This window comes from Phoca vitulina, unplaced genomic scaffold (genome assembly GCF_004348235.1).
Source record: "Phoca vitulina isolate PV1807 unplaced genomic scaffold, GSC_HSeal_1.0 scaffold32, whole genome shotgun sequence".
Taxonomy (NCBI): Eukaryota; Metazoa; Chordata; class Mammalia; order Carnivora; family Phocidae; genus Phoca; species Phoca vitulina.
In genome coordinates this window covers 16,731,770-16,754,694 of record NW_022589735.1, presented here as the reverse complement: position 1 = coordinate 16,754,694, position 22,925 = coordinate 16,731,770, and the positions used below count along the sequence as shown (strand labels likewise).

Genomic DNA, 22,925 nt, shown 5'->3' with positions numbered 1-22,925 from the left:
TACTTTTTTAAACTCATGCAATTGGCCCTGCATAAACTCTAGTGAGGGTGGTAAAAGCAACCCTTGAGCACAATGTTATTTGACTGAAAATTCCCTAGATCCTATTAACAATAAAAATTTAATAAACATATTTTAAATCGAATACCTGAAACTATTTATTTGGGCTTTTCCTTCATCTTAACCTATTTTTACCCCAAATTAAATGTATACCTATCACACTTCCACTATAAAAAAAAAGCCTAATAGTCTATATTTTTAACCATAAACATACAAACTTTACTTTTGCAATTCCAGAAGGGAAAATGTATATGAAAAGCCGGTGCCTCCAAGCACATGAAGGATGAAATGAAATTTCAAAGAAACCAAAACAGCCAAGAAAGGAAGAGGGAAATGGATACACAGAGAGCTATTTCTAGGGACCTGGACTAAAATGTAAAATGTATTTTCCCGTAGAAATTGTACCACAAATGACATCTTACGATTGTTTGAAAAGTACAATTCAATAAATGATTTCATAAGATTTTTTTGGACCATCCTGGGACTGCAGCCACCATTACACATGAGTCCTGTGCAAAAACAAAAAGGCATTCCTAATACCAAATAAATGACTGATAAGCGATGTAGCCCACTACAAACCATTTTGTGATAGCCCCTATTTATACTTTGGGTAGAGCCAATAGAAGACTCTAGGTTATCTCAGGAAATGTGATGGCAAATTGGTTTTCTTCCATGTGCCAACTTCAATCAGTTGGAGTGATGTGGTAGGAAGGACTCTGAAACCATGTTTTGCGGAGGCGGGAAAGAGTGCTGTTACTCATTGCTTGTATTTTTCACGGGACTGGCTGAGAGTCAGATGGGACTACTCCCATCTGCTTTGGAAGAAAGGGGAGACACAGAGGGGACAGGAAAGCAAACTGAAGGCTTTTGTTTCCTCCCAACTTAATCCACATCAGTTACTCTTAAAAGGGGAGGTACCCAAAGGAGTAGCCGACATGGGAAATGACTGAGAAATGGGGAGAACTCCCCACCAGCAGTCTCCTCCCGGGTATCTAACACAGTGAAGATGACAACAAAATAAAGAGAACGAACCCAAACTCACTGAGGCAACCAGAAGGAGAAATGGAATGTCGCAACTCAACAATTTCCATGTCAGGGCAAGAATCCCTGAAGTCCATACACTGTGGAAAATATAACCTGGAATGGCCTCATGTGGATGGAGAAAAGCTTCAAGATCAGATATTTATTGTTGCTGTGACTAAAGTTGACACAGGGTAGCTTTTCTTTCTTTCTTTTTGTCCTACATAAGCAATTTTATCTTTGTGCTTCAGCATTTTAAACAGGATCTGGCTAAAGAGGGAAATTAAATTGGAGGCAAGTCATTAGAGCTCTCAGTTCTATTTAAATTTTTTAAAAACCCCACTAATAAAGGAGCCCAGTGGCCATTAGTATTGACTTGGTGTTTGGGTTGGCACCATCAAAGTCAACACCTAATTGTATCTCCTGTTGATTGTTGTTGTAAATGGAGTACAGATATGAATAAAAGATACTTCTTAACAAAGCAAGATAAAATAAAACCATAAATTTCAAGTCAATACCTGCCAGCTAAATGAGTCCAGCATTTTAGGAGGCAAAGGACAGAGAGACATGTCTCTCTTAATGCATTCATTCCATGTATTGACCGGGAAGTGGCCTTTATAATTAATTCATGATGTTTGATTTCATTTTATTCAGGGTGTGAGTCACACATGAGCTTTGAGTTCTCATCACTTTGGATATAACTATAGCCTAAAAATGTTAAAATGAACTTTTATTTTTCAAGAAAATGTACAAAGAAATCATTTGGAAGAAGAACCTCATATTGATCATCATTTTTTGAAAATTACATTTCAAAAATGTATATATCCCACTAGTACCTTTTAAAAGATAGCTAATATTTAAATTATTTGTTTCTGAGTGCTGTTCTCTTTATATTAAAATAAAACAATTTCCTTTGATTGCCAGGTAGTTTTTCTAAGGTTGATCAACTAATTATCTTTTTGAAATCACTATGTCATGGTTAACTAATTAATGTTACAATATGAAATATTTTATAAGCTAATGACAACTTTGTGAACAAAAGAAAATTGTCATTTTATACACAATTTTTTGAAAATCCTCACATAATTAATCATTGCTAGCTCTTTTGCATTCTGAAATGAATATTTTGGCTTGCTAAATAATTACAATTTAAAACTAAAGAGCTCAAAAGAAACTGGGGTGGTAATGGGAGCTATCATCCTTTATAAACTAATTAAACTTATAGTTACAGATGAAAAGCGGCAAAAGCAGGTCAAATAAATCTTGCTTTGGCAGCTGCTGGTGGAATTTCTATTTTATAACAGTTGTTTGGTTATCATCACTTTAAAAAGTAGGTTTTTTGTTCTGCTGGATTTCTTAAAGTTCTGAGATTTCCCATTATGTGTAAATATTTAAATTACGCTCAGACGCCCCTCTATAGTTTATCACTAGTGAGTAACTTATCTCATTGAATCCTTTGTCAGAAATTGTCCCATGGGTAGCTGAGTATTCTAAAACATCAACCAGTAAAATTGAAAAAAAAAAAAAGTCAAAGTAATCCCAAAGTAAATTTACAAATCTCTTCAGAGATTACATAAAATTAGTACTGGAGAATGACTCGAATCGTATGGAAACTCTTCACAAAAGAGGATCCAACCAAATTATACCAGTTAACTGAAAAGGGGCATTAGCAAGAATGGTGAAAAGTGTTTCCAAAGACAATGATTAGAATATCAAAGGATCAATAGTGACCTTTAGAAAAATTTATAAAATTCTTGAATTTTTAAAAAAGATTTATTTACTTATTTGAGAGAAAGAGAGAGCATGAGCAAGTGAGGGGAGGGGCACATTCCCTCTAAGCCTGGAGCCTGACTGGGGACTTGATCCCACAAGCCATGAAATTATGACCTGAGCCAAGAGTCAGAGGCTTAACCAACTAAGCCACCTAGTCACATGGATTTTTTTTTTTTTTTTTTTTTGGCAAAAGTTGTACTCTCTAAGGTCCCGTGGCAAAAGTCAAAAGTAAACCACATTAGTAATGTGTTGTCTTACAAATTTGTCAGCAAAATTACACTCAAAGTCCATTGTAAAAATGAGGACACAGAGGAAGATGGTGGCGGTGGTTGTGGTGACTGAGTTGAGCCCAGTGACAGGCAGGATGTTGGTGTTGGTATTAAGAGACCTGCACCATCCCACACCAGTGTAACAGTTTCCCAGCTAAATTAAAAAAAACAAAAAACAAAAAGCAAAAAAAAACTTCTGGTACCAGGAAAGATTCAGCACATTCTCTGTACTGGAAACCTTTGCCCCAGAGTTATGACCATCTCAAGACTTCATATTCTGAGGAGACTTGCATGAGAAGCTGAATTATCCTGAACAGAAAGTGGTGACTGTTGGGCAGTTCAAAACTGGTCTGATCCATGGGCATCGAGTTATTCCACGGGGAGGTAGGGCCAGCCACACTCTGTTGCAGAGGCAGTTTGATGTGGACAGTCCTTATCTCAGGACACACACACAAATTTGAAGCATTTGAGCATGAAAATAAATTTCACATTAACCCGGGTTCTGCCACTGGAGCATATAATGCCTTGGAAACAAACACTGTCCCTTCATTCATGTTGATGGATACCCAGGCTTCTACAGTTGTCACTTATGTGGGTCAGCTAATTGGAGATGATGTGAAAATAGAACGAATTGAATACAAAAAATCTTAAAGCCAGGCCTGTCTTGCTGGGTTTTTTTTTTTTTTTTTTTCATTCCTCTGTTCAAATCAAGTAATTAAACATTTATGAGCCACACACACACAAAAAACAATTAGGGAATATATATCTTTTTGAATTAGTGTTTTGTTTTCTTTGGGCAAATACCCAGTGGTGGAATTATTTTATCATACAGTATTTCTATTTTTAATTGTAAAATATTTTAAATAGGACACATTTTTGGTATATCCACAATCAATGTGAGTTTGTTTTATTTGTTAACATACAATTGAAATTAAATATTTTTCATTAGTCACAATGAAATTTTTACTTCTATTTTCAATGGATTCTATAGGTGACTATATCAAGTAACAATTACTCTCAGGTAACAAGGGTTTCCTTTATGTCATTTACCTTTACCAGATAAATAAAAACCTCTGATTCTTTTTCTTTCTTTCTTTCTTTCTTTCTTTCTTTCTTTCTTTCTTTTTTTCTTTCTTTCTTTCTTTCCCTCCTTCCTTCCTTCCTTCCTTCCTTCCTTCCTTCCTTCCTTCCTTCCTTCCTTCCTTTTCCTTCTCCTTCCCTTCCCTTTCCTTCATGTCAGGTAAGGCACAAACAACAGCATGATTAATCTGCCCCCATATCTTTCTTTAACTGTTCATGGTAAGTCTCTCTTAGTTACATGGGGTTTCTACTTATCACACATTATGTAAATTCAGTGTGGCTACAGAATGGCAAGAACTGCTATCAGTTTAGCTTAAGTGTATCTGTGTATTATGACTTAGACATTATTTTGCTTTAAATATATGGTATTTTTGTGGGGGCAAATGTGTGTGCATGTGTGTGTATGTAAAATAGTAAAGAAATTGAGATGTGTATTATATTAATAGGAGTCTGAATAGAAAAGAAAATATTAAGCATGAAGGTTTTTCTAGAACTCAGAAATGCATTGCTTTTTCTATTTTGTCAGTTGATTTTTACTGTTTCTGTCATTTGTCCTAAAGAAAAATTGTTACTTGATAAATCACCAAAATTGGATAAATATGGCAAGACAGACTACTGTCTTCCAGATTATATATTTTATATCTGATCTTTTTCTTAATTTGGCGAATTTTGACTAATTTTCACAGCCTGTAAATATGCATTCTTTGTTCACTTATTAGCTTATCAATTTTCTTAGAAGCACCAATACCCAAAGTACCAGTAAAACAGTAAAACCTGAAGCCCAGTCAATAGGATCTGACATAAAAGCTGAACCGCCTTGGTCACCTGGAGAAATGGGACACTAATCTCTGAGACAAGGTCTCTCTGTTTCCTGAAACAAATTCCCGAAAATTGGCATTTCAAAGACCTGCTCCTTTTCTCTTTCATTTCAGTAGCAGGCAGAAGCCATTTTAGAAAACATAAGTAGTCCTAGAATTTCTGATTTCCTTCCAATTTAGCTAATAGATAAAATTTCTTACTGCTGATTGCACTAAGCCTGAATCATTTCTCTCTAAGATTCTGGCAACACAGCTTTCTAAAAATTCTGGTAGAAATATGAAATCAGGGGCACCTGGGTGGCTCAGTCTGTTGGGCGTCTGCCTTTGGCTCAGGTCATGATCCCAGGATCCTGGGATCAAGGCCCACGTCGGGCTCCCTGCTCAGTGGGGAGTCTGCTTCTCCCTCTGCCCCTCCCCCCTGCTCTTGCTCTCTCTCTCTCTCTCTGACAAACAGATAAATAAAATCTTTTTTTTTAGTTTTCTTTATTATGTTATGTTAATCACCATACATTACATCTTAGTTTTTGATGTAGTGTTCCATGATTCATTGTTTGTGTATAACACCCACTGCTCCATGCAGTACGTGCCCTCTTTAATACCCATCACCAGGCTAACCCATCCTCCCACCCCCCTCCCGTCTAGAACCCTCAGTTTGTTTCTCAGAGTCCATAGTCTCTCATGGTTCGTCTCCTGCTCTGATTTCCCCCCCTTCATTTTTCCCTTCCTGCTATCTTAAATCTTAAAAAAAAAAAAAAAAAAGGAAATATGTAATCAGAGCTCTCTTATTAGTAAGGGAAACAAGCACACTGAGTTTAATGGGCACTGAATGAACCCAACTTGACAGTCGTGTGCAAATGTAAGAAGCTTGTTTGAAGGGACACTGTATACAGTAAAGAAATATTTTCTTAATCACCTGACTAAAAGGACAAGGAAAAGATTACTGGGACTGATTGAAAAGCTTCACTTGTGCTTGAATTTGGGGATTTATTTTACTTCAAAAATTGGCCTAGTTTTTAAATTGTTTGGAGGATTATGAAATAAAATATACCTATAATACAGCCACATTGGTGAATTACATTGGCAGCCTACCAAACTGAGAAATTTCAAGGAAGAGGTGATTATGACAGATTAAAATGAATAGAATTTCTTGCTCTCAGTAGCAAAGGAAACAGGGTTTCTAAAAGCAGAGTACTTATATTTCATAACTAAGACTTCATTTTCAATAGAAGATGAGTTTATTAGTGATAAAGAAATTATGAAACAAGGTCTCTGAATGGGTCAAGTAAATCTGCATTTGATACACAGTTTTAAAAATATCATCAGTCCCTCTAGAGGAAACATAGCACAAAAACTGGTTCATTGGAGAAAAGCATGTAATACAGTAAATGACAAATATTTCTTGTTTTGATACCAGGCAAAAACTTTTTTCCACTAAGTCATATTGGTGTATCTGCAGAAGCAATTCCTTGGATTTCTACAACCACCCAGAAAATAATATCACAAACACATGGATGACCACATTTTCAGGTTCTGAAAATTTATCTTTCTGGACAATGAGGTGTTTGAGGATTAAAAAAAAAAAAAAAGGTTTTTTTAGTAAATTAAAATAAATGACCATAATTGTTACCATCAAATTTGAAATGATGCTGGAAATTTGAGCGTGTTCCCTCTCTCACCCCTGTCAGATGGAGAAAAGGCGTTCATTCCTTCTATACCTCATCTCAGTTAGGAGATCACAAACCACTGAAGGACCAGCACAGCCCACGCTCCCCATTTAAGGGCGCGCAGTAAAACAAGCCCCCTCTGAATGTCCCACTGGCAGATTCCAGCCATTTACTTCTTTACTGTCCTGCACGTGAGATTAGAATTAAGGCCACTTTATAGAAAGACTCACTCAGTGATGGGGGAGAGAGGGAATAAGCAGTGGATGCGGAATACAAGAGCAATGGAGAAGGAAGCTGGTTCTTTTTTTTTTTTTTTAAGATTTTATTTATTTATTTGAGAGAGAGAAAGAGCATGAGAGGGGGAGGGTCAGAGGGAGAAGAAGACTCTGGGCTGAGCAGGAAGCCTGCCGACGCAGGACTTGATCCTGGGACTCCGAGATCATGACCTGAGCCGACGGCACACGCTTAACCGACTGAGCCACCCAGGCGCCCTAAAAAGCAGGGGCAGAAACTTTGTGGCGCTACGGCCCCCAGTGCTTGCCTGAGAAAGAATTGGTCTCAACAGAACATCAACAACATCCCAGGCAACCTATTCATAAACTCTAGCCCCTTCTGTCAGGTTTGGACCAGAAGGTAAGGGAACATCTTCCTGAATCTGGGTACTTGGTCTTTGTCTTTTCATAGGAGTCAAGAAATAGAAGCCTGTTTCTCTTGGAAAAGTCCCCTGACCCAGACTAAGGAAAGGGTGTGCATTTTCCTGCGTGACATGATTTAACTTATTGATCTGAGGACACTTCTCTCCATTCAGTTTCCCTCCTCCCCCCATCTACCGTCCCACCCCTTTTCCCTCCCTCCTTCTTAAAGAAATGATCTGCCTTCAACTCCTTAGCAAACAGAGACAATGTTTTCTTTGCTTAATAAAGAGGAAGCAGGTAATTGGTTCCCCACCCCCTTACCCTAACGGGTCCTCTTGTAAACTTTAGAGGCCCAACCTTCTGATTTGTAGCACAAGATCCAGAGCCTGCTGGCTCCTAGAACTGTAAACCACCTCTCCGAGATGCACCAAGTCTCTCACAAGATACACAGGAGACAATCACAAAATGAGTCTCCTTGTATCTCGAGGAGATAAATCTAAATTCTGTTCTACGTTACTGTACCAGTCTGTGTGAAATCCTGGCCAGATTTGGTTGTCTATTTCCTGCTACCTGCATCCATGTAGATCTGCTAATGCCTACTCTAACATAAGATGCGTTCTTTCTCTCTCCTACACTGGTGTAGAGATTGTTGTATTTCCCCAAACCTTCTTTCTTCTCTCCTTCTTTCTTACAATTTTTCTTTCTTTTCACAAATATTGAGAAAGTACAGAGAGCGCTATATTAAATGCAAAAAGACATTGGGAGTATGACAGCCTAAACTAAAAGGTAAAAACGAGACAATCTTATTTGTTTCAGAATCTTTAACTTCTGCTTCAACGTTTTAAAATATAGGCCTTATTTTTCTTGCTAAACTGGGCTTTATTTTAGTTAGCTCTTAATTATTTTTTTTTCTTCTTGTGACTACCTATTTATTATTATTTTGACTGCCTGCATTATTTCTAGTTCTGGTTGCAAAAATCCTGACAAAGTGTTTGTTAATTCCATTGTTTTTGCATGATTCATGGTGTATTGTCCAAAATTAATGATGCATGAGGCTTCTAAGTACCTGAGCTTGAAAGGGGAAGGATTCAGTGCTGTTTAAGAAGTTGAATGTTGTACCGCCATTAATCAACTCAGTCTTTGTGCTTCCCTTGAATGCAAGCTTGATTGGTCTTCCTCCTTTCTTCTTTTTAGATGATAAGCAAAACTAAATCTTTCTTGAAAGCAAGATAATAGAAATAAATGTAAATGTTTACAGCTTATTACAGAAATTAGAATTTTCACTGCATTCGACTCATGTTTGAAGTTAACCAATTCACTTTGAAGTTAACCAATCTTATTTTATATATATATATATATATATATATATCGACCAAGATGGCTTTAATGTTCCCCTCAGCTTAAACTTTAGATTGGTTCCTTCTATAACTAAAAGCACTGGCCTCTATTTTTTAGAGGATTTATTTTAGAAAACTTACAATTAGAATTTTTTTTCTCTGTCCTTTGAGATCAAAATCTTCTCCCAGCTTATTTTTACTCAGGACTCCCTTTCTCTGGAACCTGGAAGCCATCCCTTTGAAACGTAGTCATCCAAAAAGATAGAACCCCTGTCTTCAATCTCCATGAGGGGATAGGGTCCTAACTTTTACAAGTGCCATTGGCAAGCACAGACGGTCTAATTACTTTAACCAACCTGATAAAGTCCTTCAGTAGCTCAATCCAGGACTTAAAAATTCTTTTTTCACTAGCTCAACCCAGGACTTAAAAATTCTTCTGCCTTTGTTTCAATGGAGTATATATATTACATTTTATTTAAGTATAAAATGGAGTTTATATATATTTTATACATATTTATACACATGCAGTTTTATATATCTTATACATATTTATACACACATACATAGGTATGTACATACACATATTTTATGCATATATAAACATATAGTATACATATTTATGTGCACACACACACACATATATCTAAATTTAATAACACCAGAGCCAAGTACTATGTTGGAAGCAAATATAGCAGATGCAGGCTATTCTATTTTTGAAGTAACACTATTGTTTTGTTCCATACTCTTCACTGGTCCCTTTCTGTCCCAACACATGAACACACACACACACACACACAGCAAATCTAGAGCCTCTGTACCTTTGGAGCAGAGTTATCCAGGAGTCTTTCCTGTCATCTGTGAGCAAGGAGGAGCTGATCCTCTCTGGTGAAGGGTGGGGAGCCTCACCCCTTTCCAAGTTCCAGGGAAGGTTTTTGTTGGATTGTCTTTAGGTCAGGACTCTCAGTCCCCTCACCTGGCAGGGTGCTGTTGTCAACAGGACCAGTGTACATTTTTCTAAGAAAAAGCACTGTGGGCTAGCTTGTGTGGTCTCTGCACTTCAATATTTCCTGTTTCCTTCATTACATGTTGGAATATCAAGAAACTTCATTTCTGCCTTGGCCATCTTCTGAGTATCCTTATTCCCTGGTGAACCTGGAGGAGCTAGGCACAGGACCCTCACTCTTACAACTGCATTGCTGGGGACCCACGGTGAGTGGACTGCTCACCTAGACCATAACGCACTGTGTGACAAGGAATTGTTCTTTGAATTTCTCCACAGCTATGTCTCTTCTGTCAATCTGACTCTTCAACCTTACACTCTACACCCATACTTGCTTCATTAAAATTTACAATGACTTTCTGATACAGTTCACGGAAAAACCAATAAAAAGCTTCTCTGCCTTATGTCACTCATGTTTCTGGCAAGATAGCTTGCTTGAGGTATAACACAAAAATATAAAGAATATAAATACATATGGATGAAAACCTGTAGTATGTATTATGTGCCTATTATATAGTTGCTTACATAATCATTGGCTCATACAATAGCAGCCATCCAACTTTCGTGTTGCTCTATCTGTTTTGCAGGTTGGTAATCTGAACTGGAGATTCAGAAGAAACTTGGTCAGTTAAGGAGCCACAGACGGTAAATGCACAAGCTGAAATTCAAACACAGGACTAGTTTGGGCACAGATCTTAAGCTCTTTCTAGTGTCAAGAGACTCAGATATGCATTGCTAAGAATTGGCACATGGTGGCAGAAGGAAAAAAACTCCAGCCCCCAAAGTGGCAGGTGTAATAAAAAAGGAAAACCCTGGGAATCAGAATGCCTTCCAAATTAGTTGTGTAACCTTGAGCAAATCCTCTAGTTATGTGGAATAGCAATTTCCTTATCCGTTGAATAAGGAATTAGGGCAGCTGGTGATCTTACAGAACCTTTATAAATTAATTATATGGTTCTTTCTGAATGCTAATCACTCTAAGATACTTCCTGGAAACATGTATTTGAAAAGAAGGTTTACTGCCATTTCCTCTGGCAGTTTCTAAAGATCTACAACCTAGTGTTGTATAATAATAACGTTAGGAAACTTGTACAAAGAATAGTATCTTTCCATGTGATCTTTAAAAATAAAATGCTTCAAAGTCCTTACGCCTCACTTCATTCATCTGTGTTGTGGAGATAAAAATAACAAATGTTATATTTACCTCAAGTTTTGTTGCAGAGAGCCTGCCTCTTTCTTCTCCCTGCCACACACTCTGAGTGCCTGGGCGTGAATTTGAGAAGTGCTTTTTCTTGCTCTCCAGCCAACCTGATATATAATGGGAGGGAGAAAAATCCATAAATCCCAATATCTAGCTCACAATTTGCCTTCCAAGTGTCCAGCTAATAATTTTCAAGGTTGAAAAAGTTTTTGTGTCCACATTCCCCAGGGCTCTCAGAGGCCATTAACCGTGACAAGGATGGCTGGAAATGGAGGCAATGTATAGGATCAATGTAAGTTTGGCCGGCAAAGCAAAACTACTTTAGCTTACACATATTAAGCTGTTTCCAAAGCTGATCTGCTTTGGGGAGCAGGAGATGAAAGGAGGTTGGCCAATACCAGTAGGCTACCATGATCATTCAGATACACCAGTGATCATGTCAAAACCATTCTTCTGCTGTCTGGTTCCAATTCAACTGATGCTTACTGAACATCAGCGAAATGCACAACGATTTTGCAGATGCCAGTAGAACTTAAGTAAAAAAAGCAAAGAGGCTCAGATTTGCTTTTCATTATCCATTAACATCATCCCCGATAAAAATCGCACCATCCATTGGCTCCATTACAAAATTAAGAGAGACTTTTCAGTTTATCTTTACTAATCACCGACTTTATCTCTACCTATGAATTTAAATATTAATGTGATTAGTAATTTTCCCACAACCTTCTACAAATCAGTCAAAAACATCCTAAAGGAGAGAGAAAAAGCAGTTTTTCTATTTCAAATATATATATTTCAAATATATTCTATTTCGAATATATTTAATTTATTATATATATATATGTATACATATATATGTAAGCAACAGAGAAAGACACAATGTGAAAAAGAAAGACATCTCCTGTGCACAAGCCGATTACAATATAGGCTGCCGTCTAGTGGTTTGAATGTTGTATAAAAATATGTTCTTATCCAGGCGCCTGGGTGGCTCAGTTGGTTAAGCGACTGCCTTCGGCTCAGGTCATGATCCTGGAGTCCCTGGATCGAATCCCGCATCGGGCTCCCTGCTCGGCAGGGAGTCTGTTTCTCCCTCAGACCCTTCCCCCTCTCTCTCATTCTCTCTCGCTCAAATAAATAAATAAAATCTTAAAAAAAAATAAATGTTCTTATCCTGGTATACAAGAGATAAGACAGCAATCACAAGTTTCAAATTCTCATTAGATCAATTTACTTGGCCTTTGGCAAGGAATAGTTAATTTGTAAGGAAAATAATCTTTTCTGTTGCTGGACTTAAGGAGTGAGTTTTACTGCCAACAGCCTCTTTCAAACTGCAGTTACGAATTTTAGCTGAACTTCGACAAATCTAAAACTCACTTCATTAACAATCTTTAGGCTGGCCTTGACCTCTAGGTTTTTAATTTCGGTTGAATCATACTTGAACTGTTCTGACATGCTTTTTACAAAATATGCTACAATCTCTATCAAAAAAGGGAAACTCCTGCAATTCAATCTAGGCAAGTAATATTAAAGGAAATACAAAAAGCTTTTACCAATTCTTAAGTTTAAAAGTACAGTCCTATAGGGGCGCCTGGGTGGCTCAGTCGTTAAGCGTCTGCCTTTGGCTCAGGTCATGATCCCAGGGTCCTGGGATCGAGTCCCATATCGGGCTCCCTGCTCCGCGGGAAGCCTGCTTCTCCCTCTCCCACTCCCCCTGCTTGTGTTCCTGCTCTCGCTGTCTCTCTCTGTCAAATAAATAAATAAAATCTTTAAAAAAAATAAATAAATAAATAAAAAATAAAAGTACAGTCCTATAAAAAAAAGTCTAGGGATGCAGCACATCCTTAAGTAACTAATGCAATAGGAGTTTAAAATGACAATGTTTCATAACTAGACTTATTATGGTGATCATTTGACAATGCATCTAAATGTTGAATCACCACGTTGTACAACTGAAACTAATATGACAGTGTATATTAAGGGTACTTCAATAAAAAATTAATAAAATAAAATAGTAATCTTTCTACCTTGGATTTGGCTAAGGCCCCAAAGGCTGAGAACAACAGTGCCAAGTACCCATATATTGTTCAGTGAGTTATTAATTCAACAATGCTAGAGCCAGAGCATGAGAAATGTATTTCTTGGATCCTACAAGGTCAGCCACTTCACAGAAAGAAAGAAAGAAAGAAAGAAAGAAAGAAAGAAAGAAAGAGAAAGAAAGGGAGAGGAAGAGAGAGAGAGAGAGAAAGAAAGAAAGAGAGAGAAGAGAAGGAAAGAAAGAAAGAGAGAGAAGAGAAGGAAAGAAAGAAAGAAAGAAAAAAAGAAAAAGAAAGTGAGGACTAAATAGTCAGAGAGGATTTCCTTGGAGAACCTTGTCAGTGAGCTAGAACTAACCCATGGAGGCAGAAAGAGAAATCTTCCTCCTGCATTGATCTAAATGAAGGGGGCTTCTCAAGGACTCTATATACATCTTCTATAGTTTAATTGACACAGAGGACCAGTATTTGATACACACCAGAGAAGTTTAAATCTAAGAGGCTCTACCCTTCAGGCAGAACAATAAAGTTGGAGGAGAGGAGGTGTGGTGATAGAATTTATTTCAAATATATCAGTAATTGAATTAAATGTAGATTCAGTTGGTATCCCGATTAAAAAAAAAAAATCAAAGATTGTCAGAGTGTATAAAAATGCTTTCTGATACATGTACAGCATAGAGAAAAATTGAAACTAAAATGATAGAGTAAAATATGCTATGCAAATACTTACCAAAGTTATTAATTTCAAGCAAATATACTTTAAGGCAATAAAATTTGTTTGAAATAAAAAGATTCAACTCACAGTAATGATATCATAATTTAAAATTCTTCCCATTGAATAACATGGTTTCAAAATATATAAAGGAAAAACTGAAAAAGCTACAAAAAATACACAGATACAAAAACAATAAAAAGATACATCTCATTCAGTAATTGATAGAACAGACAGACAAGAAGGATCTTGAGTTCTCACCTTGAAAATAAGAGCTGACACTGGAACCACTTACTACTCTGAATAACAAATTTTTAAAGGGGTACTTTTATGATCTTAATACATTAAACAGACAACAGGCTAGAATCTATTCCTCCAGCAGCTTTCCAAAGGCTCATGCACACCATTACATCCCCAAATAAATCTAAGACCCTAAACATGCTCAATATGTCTTAACAAGATAATTATTTAGATAAAATAAACTATTATAAATGTAGGTCATCTTACTTTGCCAAACAGAGAAATAATCTTTTCCCAATATTCCCCCCCTTGCATAACAGAGTTAGAAGAAGTATGACAGAGTTAGAAGCAGAATTAGAAGCAAATGACCATGGTGGGGGGAACAATTTATCAGAGGAAACTCTCAAAAAAAAAGAGTAGTATTTGTCCTTGGTTAGTTATGCATTTACAGGAAGTTACACAGCATGTGGAGACAGGCAATATTTGACCAACTTCTGACATCCCACCAGTATCAGTAGTGAGCATCTAGGGAAACAGGTACTCTCAACCACTGTTAGGAATACAGCCTGCTTGGAGGAGCTGTGGCTATTCCATACCCTTTTTGGTAGATGCATTACTATTTACTATTATCCACTTCTTTTTCTTGGAGGAAAATTATTCCTCCTCATGCCCTTGAGGTCAGTAACGGTCATGTGACTTGCTTTGGACCATGAAACATGAGCAGAAATGACACATGGGCCATTTTTGAGCCTTAAGAGCAAAAGCAAGCTATAGTCAGTTCTCATGATTCAAATTAGTTATGTTCTGTAAAGTCTACACATAATGAAGTAGCAAATACTAAGTTATAGTTCCTAAGAGAAATACAGGGTTACGTTCCTATGAGCCTCTGGTCACATTTTTGTCAACCTGTCAATACAACTGTTGGTCAACATCTCAGGAATCCACAAATTTAACCATACTTTCCATAACTTTGGAGATGACTGTATAGCTTGGATATTTACACTGCAGCTGTTACCTGAGCACCTTCCGGAGCAGCCTCGGGTACAGACGGGCAAATTTCCTCCTCCTTTTCCTAGATGTACTGTATTACTGATTTATGAACATTGAGCTCATAGCCAACAGCCTTATAACTCATGCCTCAATAAAGCTTCTCTAACACACGTTATTTTCTCTGTAAGGCACATCACAGCCTTCCTGTGCTTCATTCAGAAGAGGAGAAAGCACTTCAGCACCATGCTTGAGGAGATTTTAAACAGAAAAACCACTAAGAAAACAGGAAAAAGGGGCGCCTGGGTGGCTCGGTTGGTTAAGCGACTGCCTTCGGCTCGGGTCATGATCCTGGAGTCCCGGGATCGAGTCCCACATTGGGCTCCCAGCTCAGCAGCGAGCCTGCTTCTCCCTCTGACCTTCTCCCCTCTCATGCTGTTTCTCTCTTGCTCGCTCTCTAATACATAAATAAATAAAATCTTAAAAAAAAAAAAAAAGAAACAGGAAAAATGTGAAAAAGTGTCACTAAAGAGGCCACAACAAGAGCCACTTGTTGACAGTCTGGGAACTGAAACAAGAAGGCAGAGGGTTACCTTGTTTGACCTCAGCTAGAAAAATGTACATTGGATAACGGAAATGTTTCCCCATTCTGTGCACATCCGTGAAAGACCACAGCAGCATGGTGAGCACTGGCCTGGCAGCTCCAGGTACACTTTAGCAAGAAGGTGAATTTGCAAACAAAGACTCCACAAATGAGGATCAACTCCATACCTTAGTCTTGACTGGTGATGTCCCAATACTGGCTGTTTCATTACTCTGGGCAGTATAGGGACCCCAAATGACCGTGGATGAACATGAAGCATGAGTCAGAATTAAACTCTTATGCTTTCAGTCTTTTAAACTTTGGGACTGATGGTTACTATAACCTAGTCATCCCTGACATAAACATTCTTTGACCTAGAAATTTCACTGTAAAATTTATCTAATAGATTTTTTTTTAAGATTTTATTTATTTTTCAGAGACATAGAGAGAGCACAAACAGGGGGAGCGGCAGGCAGAGGGAGAAGCAGGCTCCCTGCCGAGCAGCGAGCCCAATGGGGGACTTGATTCCAGGACTCTGGGATCATGACCTGAGCCAAAGGCAGATGCTTAACTGAGTGAGCCACCCAGGCATCCCAAATTTATCTAATAGACTTACACATCTGAAGAAAGACATTTAAAGATGGATATAGAATATTTATAGAAGGATACATAAGAAACCAGTAACTCCGATCACCTCTGGGTAATTGAAATTAGGACACTGGAGTAGTAGTCCATAGTTACCAAATAATGTATTAATTGTTTAAAATTGCATATATTGTTTTTTGAATAAAAAGATAAATTTAACAATTAAAATTTTAAAAATCTGAAAGGATGTATGTATTTTTTTTTAAGTCAGTGTTTATGTTTTTCCTTAAAATTAGGGAAACATCAGCTATCCCAGACTGAAAATTTCTAGAAGGCTTAGATTGTTGTTTTGATCTGTGAATTATTTTTTGGTTGGGGGCAGATTACTTCATTAATCATTTTATCATTAGGGGAAGATTATTTTATTACTTATGTAAAAGATAGCTTTGAAAATAGCTTTGAGCTGTTTTCAATCATATTTAATGACTCGAAATTAGTATTTATTTTTAGGGACTAGCAATATTATTATCTTTTCTGAGACCCAAAAATATCAAAAGGGGAATAGAGCAGTAGAACCATTGAGAAACCAGCACAGCTCAGCTTACTAGAGGAGTCACTACATTCATGGTAAGCCTAGTTTGCCGTCAGTGGATATCAAATCCATGCAACCTATCTACCTTCTTTCTTAATTATTTTTAATTTCAGTACAATATGCAGTGTTGTACTAGTTTGTTATACAATATATTGATTCAATAATTCTATATATCACTCAATGCTCATCATGAAAAGTGTACTCAATCCTCTTCACCTATTTCACTCATTCCCCCAGCCTCCTCCTTTCTGGCAACCATCAATTTGTTTTCAATTTGTTTTCTATATTTAAAAGTGGAGGGTTTTTTTTTTATCTCTTTTTTCCTTTGTTCATTTGTTTTGTTTCTTAAATTCTATATTTGAGTGAAATCATATGGTATTTGTCTTGCTCTGACTCATTTCACCTAGCATTATACCCTCTAGGCTGTTGCAAGTGGCAATTTTTTTTTTCTTTTTTTATGGCTGAGTAATATATGTATATATAATATATACATACCACATCTTTATCCATTCATCTATCAATGGACACTTGGGTTGTTTCCATATCTTGGCTATTGTAAATAATGCTGCAATTAACATAGGAATGCATATATCTTTTCAAATTAGTGTTTTCATTTTCTTTGGATAAATATCCAGTGGTGGAATTACTGGATCAAATTGTAATTTTATTTTTAATTTTTTGAGGAATCTCCGTACTGTTCTCCCCAGTGGCTGCACCAGTTTGCATTCCCAGCAACAGTGCAGTTCCTTCTTCTTCACACACTTGCCGACACTTGTTTTTTGTGTTGTTGTTGATTTTAGCCATTCTGACAGGTGTAAGATGATACCTCATTGTGGTTTTGATTTGAATTTCCCTGATGATGAGTAATGCTGAGCATCTCTCCAGCAGCTTAACTATCTTGAATATCACAGGGAAATGACCAAATAATATCAGAGGATGAAATCATTGCCTTCCAAAAATAGTGACTCATAATCTTCTGAGAAGTGTGATAATGCTACCTCTTTGTAAAATATTTTTTGGGAATAAAAATGAAGCTTATTTGTAATATTTTCAGAAATTTTATTATAGCTATCCATTATTTTAGTTGAAAACTTGAGGTGAAAACAGTATTACAGAAAACATTTTGAAAAAAAAAATCTCCCATAATTTCTCTACCTTAACACTCATTGAACAAATTTTTCTTTCAACATTATCTTTATTCTTATTGTAATTTTTCTGTCTTGTCCACAACTATCCACAGATTTACTAAGTACCTGCATGCACATATCTATTTTCTACAATATATTTTATTCTAACTGATTCCCCAAAAATTATCAAATGTTTTATTGAACAATTTTCCTTGTAACTGTACTGTAACTTGATAATATTCCTGTACTAGAGAGTCAGTGCCCCATTATTCAAATAAGATGTCTCTAAATCAGATTTATGTGTATTTACATAAGGAGAATAATTGTATAAAAACAATTTATGTGTATTTGTATAAGGAGACTGTTTAGAAAATAGCTTACATCCAGGTAAATATACTTTTATTGAGAAATATTGTGTACTGTGTGCATGTATATTTTATACGTATGTATAAAGAGAATGATTATATAAATAAGCATACATATATATATATATTAATATATATGGTGACAATAGGTAGTCAGTAAAAGAATATATAAAGTGATTTCTTTTTTTTACATTGTGTAAAAAAAAAAAAAAATACTTCCTTAGCAGTACAGTTAGAAAGTTTGAGGTAATATTTCCAATATTTACATATATAAATTGATTTGAAAAGTCAAATTGAATTTGAATATTTAGCATGCTGCAAATCACCATTTTTGAGCTGCTCCCAACAGTTATGCCCTCTGACACAGGGCTGTTTCGGCACACAAATCGAACTTGGTAACACTGAATGTTAACTCAATCAAGGAATAGAACAGTCCTTGCGTTTTGCTATGAAAATAAAATCACCATTATTCATTAAAATTGCCACTATATTCATAGGAAATGCCAATCTGATACCTTATTCTAACCATAAAATTATTTATCATTTCCAGATTATTTCCACTTATCCTGTTAAATTACGAAGTTTCATTTCTAACACAGGAGGAGGAAGGTAACAGATGACTAATAAATAAGAAATCTGGCTCTAATCTGTTTAAATATATACATGTTCAAAAATTATTCCTCATAAGGAAGAAGCAGAAAATTTAATCTCTATTTGATTAAATTGCCTTCCATTGAATGTATTGGAAAACAAGGCATTTAGGGTCTCAGGTAACTGAAAAATTAAAGATGTAGTTGTTCCATGTTAATAAGCTTCCAATTTCATTACAAATCTCCACTCTTTTCCACCATGTGAATTTTACTTAAATCCCCAAATCCTTGTGCTCTCAAATTAGTTACTGGCTTCAGCAAGAGTTATGTTTCTTTATCCTTAATATAGGGGGGCAGGAATATATTCTCTTCCTGCACTAAGTCTCGGGGTTTCTTTTCTTTGAACCAACCAATTCCCTTGTCAACCTTTGAATGTGGACATCAGGAGAATGTGATCCCATTCCCTGGTTTGCTTAGGTGTGTGAGTGGCGTTAATCCCACCCATATCATACGGTTGAAAGATCTGATTGGGAGAAGAGAATAGGTAAACAGTTTCCAGGAAAATAAACACAATATCTTTATCTCAACTGACATATGGTGTTACTATGGTAGAAGTAAAATCGTGAAATCTGCTCAGATTCAAGTCACAGTTGTAAAGAACAGCCACAGAATTTGCTAAATCTATGCAATGATAGAATATTTGAGGGGATTATAGAAAGTAAGGATATCTCAAAAATTTTACACTCAACAACACGGTGTATATAAGAACCATTTACAGAGCTACAGACAAGAGGTAGAGGAACAGTGTTGTAAGGGAACACGGAGAGTTCTGTTTTAAATATAACCTTGATCCATCTTTTAGACACTCAAGAGGAGATAGAACTTACATTGTTAAATATACGAGTGTGGAGTTCAGGACAGAGGATTAAAGCTAGAAGTATAAATTTGCTACCTTCATAAAAAAGATGATATTGAGGGGCACCTGGGCTGCTCAGTAGGTGAAGTGTCTGCTTTTGGCTCAGGTCATGATCCTGGGGTCCTGGGATTGGCCCCTAGTCACACCAGGCTCCTTGCTCAGCGAGGAGCCTGCTTCTCCCTCTCCCTCTACCCTCCCCCTGCACCTCCCCTCCTACGCTCTCTCTCCCGCACACTCTCTGTCTCTCTCTCTCTCAAATAAATAAATAAATAAATAAATAAATAAAATCTTTTTAAAAAATAGATGATATTGAAAGCCACTTCCTCCCTTGATTTAAGTAGACCTATCACCATAGAACACAACTTAGAGTACATGAAAATGATGTAATTACTGCTGAAATAAAACAGTTTTACCCTTTCCATGGGCTTACATAACTCTTTCTTTTAAAAAAGTAAAATGTGTATTCATTAAGAAGATGAGTATAATGAGATAGCGATACCATATAATAAACTTACTGTTAGTCAGATAACCCAGTATTTGAAGCTTCAATCTTCTTCTTCATCTTCTTTTTTTTTTTTTAAGAGAGAACATGTACACATGCACACATGGGGGGTGGGGAGAGGTAAAGAGGGAGGTAGAGAGAGAATCTTACACAGGCTCCATGCCCAGTGCAGAGCCTGACAGGGGCTCGATCTCACCACCCTGAGATCACGACCTGAGTCAAAATCAAGAGCTGGCCACTTAAACAACTAGGCCACCCAGGCACCCCTGAAGCTTCAGTCTTCTTAAACTGGACGCAAAAGTGTTGCAAATTTCTTTACTTTTGTTACAAGTCATTTCAGCCAGCTTGGAAATTTGAAGACTATATTAATATTGATATTTTTGAAAAGAATATTGTATGGCAGAGAGAATCACTATTTGATATTATAAATGACTTAATGAAGAAAGTAACTGAATTACCATCTCTGTGAATTAGGCCCTGAGAGACCTCTTCCAGGAGAATGGAATGACTCTGCAATGACTCTTAATCACTCCCTCTCTTCCTCATGAGAGAAGAGCAATTAGAGCTGGGTTGTGTCAGGTAACAGATAACTGTGAAAGTATGTCCCAAAACATAGTTTTTTTGCCTAAGTCATTTATTCTGGTAATGTGTATTTATTTAGAAATTGTGTGTGAATGGTAATGCTTTACTGCTGAACATCCGTTTTCTATCTTTCTTATTTCCTAAACTGCCAGTTGTGGGGGAGGTGGTCCAACATGGTGGAGTAGGAAGACCTGAACTCACCTCCTCCCGTGGACATACTGAATCTACACCTATATATAAAACAATTCCAAGAAGAACTAAGGGCCAACTGAACAGCTTCCGCACAGTAAATAATACAGGGACCACAAAGAGAAGGGTAGAGACATGGAGACACAGTAATGACAGGAATCCCATCCCTAATGTTACAACCCACCATAGAAAGAATATCACTGAGAGATCCGTACACAGACTTGCCCACAGCAAGCTTGCACAGCAAAAAAAAAACCAAAACCAAAACCAAAACAAAACAAACAAAAAAAACAAAAACAAAAACAAAAAACACACCAAAAAAAAAACCAAAACAAAACAGTGGTTTAAAGGGAAACTACACTCTTAAGTAAAGGAAATACATTTTCTTTTTTTTTTTATGTTATGTTTATCACCATACATTACATCATTAGTTTTTGATGTAGTGTTCCATGATTCATTGTTTGTGCATAACACCCAGTGCTCCGTGCAGAACGTGCCCTCTTCAATACCCATCACCAGGCTAACCTATCCCCCCACCCCTCCCCTCTAGAACCCTCAGTTTGTTTTTCAGAGTCCATCGTCTCTCATGGTTTGTCTCCCCCTCTGATTTCCCCCCTTCTAATCCTAGATCATCCCCCAAATAGATGAGGGAACTACTAGAACTCTCTCTGGAGTCGGAGATGCTGGCAAGCACTATTTTTTAAATACCCCTTCCACCTTAATAACATATACAGAAGCAAGGTCCAGGGGCTCTAGCCAGACCCCCTGCCCCTGGCCATACCAGCTGCAGCTGTCTTCCCAAGGCAGATGCCCCCCACGTTCCTGCTCCAGCTCCTGCTGCCTCTCAAGGTGGCACAGTGCAGGGCACACCAGGACGTCTCAGCCCATGCCTGAGCCAGCTGTTTCTGCCACCGTGGCCCCCACCAGCTCCAGCTCCTGGCATTGTGCCAAGCCAGTCCCAGAATGGTGCACTCCAGGACTCCCTAGCCAGTGCCCATTCCAGTACCAGCCAGCCACTGTTGGTGAGGATATGGAGAAAAGGCAACCGTCATACACTGTTGGTGTGAATGTAAATTTGTGCAGCCACTGTGGAAAACAGCATGGTGTTTCCTCAAAAAAATTAAAAATAGAACTACCATATGATCCAGCCATTCCACTTCTGGGTATTTACCTGAAGAAAACATAAACACCAATTCAAAGAGATAGATGTACCCTTATGTTCACACAACATTATTTACAATAGCTAAGATATGGAAGCAACTTAAGTGTCCATCGCTAGCTGAATGGATAAAGAAGATGTGGCATATAGTATACAAATAAAACGTCAGTTGTGTCATCAGCCTATTGACTCATAGTTAATAAAGTGGTCCTGTCCACTATATACCTTTAAATCTCCAACTTTTATCAAACATGCATAATAATATTGGCATCTTGGATCATTATAACTACTCTAAGTACTTAAATAAATCTTTTATCAAGCCAAGACAAGAAGCACACGAGTGATACATAGTCAGTGACTACTGACAATTGAGTTAAGTGACCTTCTTTCTAACTGGAATTTGTTTTAAAAGATTTTATTTATTTATTTGAAAGAGAGCGCACAAGCCGGGGGTGCGGGGGGAGGGCAGAGGGAGAGAGAGAAGCAGGCTCCCCACTGAGCAGGGAGCCCAACACAGGGCTCCATCCCAGGACCCTGAGATCATGACCTGAGCCAAAGGCAGATGCTTAACTGACTGAGCCACCCAGACCCAGACGCCCCTCTAACTGAAATTTTAATTCCAATTCTAAATAGAGTAACTAGTTTTGTGAGTATTTTTTAAAAATCTTCCTCCATTATCTGAGTGGCTATGTTGACATACTCTCCAATTCAGTATAGATTACTCACTGACATCTTTTAAGCTAAAACTCAAAATTTATAAAACTGAATTTGCTATCATTCCCCAAATCAGCTAACCCCAAAAGCAAATCCATTTGCCAGTATTATTTTCAACCACCCAGACTTGAAAATCTGGAATTACTTTGACTTACCTCTCTCTTAAGCTCCCAACACACCTAGTCAATAATCAAG

The 22,925-nt window shown here is 37.3% G+C and overlaps 1 pseudogene; it reads left to right on the top strand.

Moving 5' to 3' along the window:
* Window positions 1-3,208: 3,208 nt before the first annotated feature.
* LOC116645297 lies at window positions 3,209-3,770 on the top strand (annotated as a pseudogene).
* Window positions 3,771-22,925: the final 19,155 nt, after the last annotated feature.